General features: G+C 37.1%; 1 long non-coding RNA gene across 1 annotated transcript; it reads left to right on the top strand.

Moving 5' to 3' along the window:
* The first annotated feature begins 728 nt into the window (after positions 1–728).
* Positions 729–4988, top strand: LOC106002018. Its single transcript, XR_001175885.1, has 2 exons — positions 729–845; positions 2953–4988. It is a non-coding gene; the product is annotated as an uncharacterized LOC106002018 (long non-coding RNA).
* Positions 4989–5465: the final 477 nt, after the last annotated feature.

Genomic DNA, 5465 nt, shown 5'->3' with positions numbered 1-5465 from the left:
CTTAAATGTCTACCTTTAGAAGAATAGTTTAGCAAAATGTGGTACAAAGTAATGTAATGGTGTGATGAAATAGGACTCAGTTATAACATTTCTTTGAAGATTAAGTTTAAAAATAATTGGAGAAAATAGTTCTTTTTTTTCCCCCCTGGTTCTGGGGCTTGAACTTAGGGTCCAGGTGCTATCCTTGAGCCTGTTTGTCTTAGGGCTAGCGCTCTACCACTAGAGCCACAGCACCACTGTGAGCTTTTTTGAGTAGTTTATTGGAGATAAGAGTCTCACGAGGACTTTTCTGTCTGGGCTGGCTTTGAACCACAATCCTCAAATCTCAGCCTCCTTAGTAACTAGGATTACAGGTGTGAGCCTCCTGTGCTCAGTGGAAAAATAGTTCTATAACAGTAAATAGTAGATATTTGTTACAACTTAATGGATCATAGCTCTATATTTCATATGGTAAAATAAAAGGGAGACAAAGATACAATCCAGGTGTTAACAGAATATGAAAGTAGCACTAGGAATGTAGAGTCATTAAATGAGATCTAAAGAAAGAAAACTTTTATTAATAGATGGTAAAAGAAAATGAAAATGTCATGTATTAATCAGTGAAACAAGTTTCATAGTTTACCTTATACCTATATGTTGTTACAGTGTTGTCTGTCAGTTTTATGTTGCATAATGAATGAAAAGTTTTATATAACTATTCTGAGTGTTTGAATTTCTTTTCAAGGTACACATTCGAGTAGCTTCACCACCAATTAGATATCCATGCTTTATGGGAATAAACATTCCCACAAAAGAGGAGCTGATTGCCAACAAGCCAGAATTTGATCATCTTGCAGAATACCTAGGTAGGTATTAAAAATTGTATACAGGGCTGGGAATGTGGCTTAGTGGTAGAGTGCCTGTCTAGCATGCATGAAGTCCTGGGTTCGATTCCTTAGTACCACATAAGCAGAAAAAGCCAGAAGTGGTGCCATGGCTCAAGAGGTAGAATGCTAGCCTTGAGCAAAAGAGGCTCAGGGACAGTGTCCAGACCCTGAGTTCAAGCCCCAGGAGTAACAACAACAACAAAAAAAAGGTATACAATTTTGGAGGGTGCTGGTGGTTTACCTAGTTGCCCAACAGGTTGAGATCTGAGGATCTTGGTAAGCCAACCTGGACAAAAAAAGTCCATGAGACTCTTATCTCAAATTAGCTATCAAAAAAGCCAGAAGAGGGGCTGGGAAGGTGGCTCAGTGGTAGAGCGCTTGCCTTGCATGCCTGAGGCCCTGGGTTTGATTCCTCAGCACCATATAAGCAAAAAGAAAAAAAGCCAGAAGTGGTGCTGTAGCTCAAGTGGTAGAGTGCTAGCCTTGAGCTGAAGAGTTGAGGGACAGCACAGCGCCCAGGCCCAAGAGTTCAGGCCCCACGACCGGACCCAAAAAAAAAAAGCCAGAAGAAAGGTGGGCACTGGTGGTTCATACCTGTAATTCTGGCTACTCAAGAGGCTGAGGTCTGAGGATCACAGTTCAACGTCAGCCCAGGGAGGAATATCTGTGAGACTCTTATCTTTCAGTTAACCACCAGAAAGCCAGAAGTGAAGCTGTGGCTCAAGTGGTAGAGTGCTTGCCTTGAGCTGAAGAGTTGAGGGACAGAATCCAGGCCCAGAGTTCAAGACCCACAACCGACCAAAAAAAAGCCAGAAGTGGCTCAGGTGCTAGAGCACTAGCCTTGAGTAAAAGAAGCTCAGCAACAGTGCTCAGGTCCTGAGTTCAAGTTCCAGGACTGGCACACACACACAAATTTTTATACCTGTTAATAGAAAATCTAAAACTTGCCACCTAGTGTTCAATTATATAGTTATATATATTCAGCACTTTTGAAAGACTATATCCCCACCACAGTAAATGCTGTGTTACTTCAAGGTGCAGTCCAAGTAGGAAGAAGAGGTTTGCAGGAGCTGCAGGCATATCATTAAAACATTATTATAGGCTCTAATAGAATGATTAGATATGGATGTGTTTCAAAAGTTAAAAGCTTGGGCTGGGAAGATCGCTCAGTGGTAGAGCGCTTGCCTTGCATGCCTGAGGCCCTGGGTTCGATTCCTCAGCACCACATAAGCAGAAAAAGCCGGAAGTGGCGCTATGGCTCAAGTGGTGGTAGAGTGCTAGCCTTGAGCTGAAGAGCCAAGGGACGGCACCCAGGCCCAGAGTTCAGGCCCCCACAACCGGCAAAAAAAAAAAAAAAAAACACAGAAAGTATAAATTATCTAAATATCACTGATTTCAGCTACTCAGTTCAATGCCACCCTACCCAGAAAAGTCTGTAGACTCTTACCTCCAGTTACCTAGCAACACACCAGAAATGTAGGTATGGCTTAAATTGTTTAGTTTCATGAACCAAATGCTGAAGTAGATTGTCAGACCCTGAGTTCAAGCCCCAATATCATCACAACAAATAAAAACCAACCAATAAAAATCAAATGTTTAGTAAGTACAAGCCAGGTTACTTTTTGCTGATATCATTCTTCTGATCATGCTTATTAAATCCTTTTAGGCTTGAAGCATTCTATGCTGTTTTAGTCATTTTACACCCTTTGTTCCCATTAAAGTATTAAAAGAGTCTAGAGTTTTCTTTTTTCTTTCTTTTTTCCTCCTCTCTGACTATGAGAATTAAATTCAGAGTATTTATACATACTACCAGGTAAACATTCTGCCTACTAGTAGATTAACATCTCCAGTACATTTTTTTTTCTTTTAACTTTTGGGTCAGGGTCTCAAGCAAGTTGTGCAGGCTTGCTTTGAACTTTTTATCTTTCTGCTTTAGCGTACTGATACTACAAACCTGTACAACTATATCTTTTTTTTTTAAGAAAGGCTAAAAAGAATTTCTTTCCTGACATTATGCTATGTCAAAGTATTTGTTCCTTTTACAGGACTCTCTCAACCTTCTGTTTCTCCCTCTTTGTCCCTGCAGGAGCAAACAGTGTTGTGTATCTGTCAGTAGAAGGACTGGTTTCATCTGTACAAGAAAAGATAAAATTTAAGCAAGAGAAAGTAAAAAAGCATGACATTAGGATTCAAGAAAATGGAAATGGTCTGGAATATTTTGAAAAGTCTGGTCATTGTACTGCTTGTCTCACTGGCAAATACCCTGTAGAACTGGAATGGTAGCTAAGAGAAAGATAACGTTACTTCCAGACAGAATGCTGGTCAAAAAGTAGTTATACATTATTTACTTAATGAGTACAAAATAAAATGCCATATGCTTAAGTTTGCCTTTAGAAGTTTTGAAGTTTTTTTCTGAAAAGGGTACCAAAGTCTTCTAATTGACCTTTTAATTGCATATGATTCCATATGCAGGACTTCTTTTATATATATATGTATGTATATGTATACATACATGTATGTATATATGCATGTATATATATGTGTGTGTGCATTTACATACATATACATGTCTATGTATATGTATAAGCACTGGCTAATCTTTATCACCTGGTCAGAGAAGGCAGGTAGTTAAATGGTATTTGTCAAGTCCATGCTTAAGAGTTTTGCAAGAGGTTAAACTAGCAGTTGTGACATGGTCAGATTAGTTAACTATATCAATTCATGTGAAGTTTGAATTCATTATAACCCATAGGTGTTCAGTTCTGTCTATACTCAAAGCTGGTTTCTCTGTCTGCCTTATTCCCCCCCACCATTATTTTAGGGAATTAGCATACGATGAAAAGTTGGGAGGCTGACGCAGGAAAATCTTGAGTTCAAAGACAGTCTTTAAGACCCTGTCAAAAAGAAAAGTCTGTGCCTCAATATCCCATCTATACAATGAGGTACTTATTGTAGTGAATAAGAATGCATCATTTTAGGATACTGCATCAGCAGCAGCTTTTGAAAAGTTAGTGATCGTTAGCTTCTTTGAATTGAGTTTGCAATGGAGATTACATTATGATGAAATGTACAGTTGGACAGATCATTACTATGTCTCTCTGAAATGCCCTAAGGTGGTCGTACAGATTTGTTTATAGAGAACATTTTGCCATACTTGACTAGAAAAGGTGATCTACATTTAGTGCCCTAACAATATAAGCCTAGCAAGTAAATTTGAGATAAATAGCAAAGTTTTAAATTCCAACAATTAGTCTTAATTTGATTCAGAATGTGCTTCTTAAATCCAGTTTTTTATCATTTGCAAGACTATATGCCTGTGTATGTATTATAAACACATAATGATTGAAATTAAGTTATTAGATGGAAATGTGGGCCAATTTTAAGATTAAGGAGACAGCCACTTTCTGGAAGCATCAAAAGTGTTTGTTCCTATGGTATATTACCACAATTTAGTGTATATAGTTTACAGATCCATTTAGAAATTTAATATTTATTAATAACTGATATCATTCTTTTTTTGATTTGTAGTTTCACATGTTATATTTTAGCAGCTTAAGAGACATGCTGATAGTTCTTTAGGATTATGTGCATCAGTGGCTCAGATAACCCTGCAACAGAGACACAAGCAAAATGACATTTTGGGACCATTTCAGCACGTATAGCCTCTTGTCTTAATGTATTCCCCGTGCAGTATAGAGATAAGAGCTGTGTGTCAGTTCTGAAATAGCCTTTAAATTTGATTTTTTAAAAACAAGAGACTCAGGGACAGAACTAAGCCAAAAAATCTCTGATTTAACATCATGTTTTCCATAATGTTTATTTTGTTGTGTTGGGATGTTTTATAAAAGAAAATAATGCTGTGACAGTTTAGTAATTCTACAGGTTTCTTAGTATTTCCCCACCCAGTCCTTCATTTCACGTTTCTGAAGTGTGAATTAAATTACTGATTTTTTTTAAAAAATGAGTTTTAAGTGATAACTGTTTTAAATTTATATAAATAGAATATTGTGAACTGCAGAGAAGATGAGAAATTGTTTTCACAGGATTTGTATTGTAAACTTAAGTAAACCTTTGTTACCTCTTTGTGATCTGCTGGTGACAAATATATGTTATAAATATGTTCACATATGTGTGTACTGTTTTTTTTAATAGATATAGTGCATTATTGTATAAACAGTATAGAGACAACATCCAGGCTCCATACTTAGAACCTAGTAGTCAGATCTTATTTCTCTAATCCAGGCATTTCAATAAATAGACCATCTATTATGAGTTCAGTAAAAGTTCTGGTTGAGTACGGGGGTCAAATAAAGTAATTACAAAATGCAATGCCAAGTAAGTACTATTGGAGAAACATCCTTTGGAAATATGGGGTAACTGAGATTTAGATTTTCAGTGTATATGTGTTGAAGTGGTTTTAAAATCAACATAAAATAGGTAAGTGGATAAAATTGGAGATAATAAATGGATGTTAGAAATTAGTGGGGAAGGAAGGTTGAATAGGTGGAACTTAGGGTATTTAGGGTCTTGAAACTATGCTGTGCATGGTTCTCATATGGCTTTAAGAAATGTGTCACATTGCTGAAGGCACTAGGCAGT

Source organism: Dipodomys ordii, unplaced genomic scaffold, assembly GCF_000151885.1.
Source record: "Dipodomys ordii isolate 6190 unplaced genomic scaffold, Dord_2.0 Scaffold1996, whole genome shotgun sequence".
Lineage (NCBI taxonomy): Eukaryota > Metazoa > Chordata > Mammalia > Rodentia > Heteromyidae > Dipodomys > Dipodomys ordii.
This window is presented reverse-complemented; position numbering and strand designations above follow the sequence as displayed.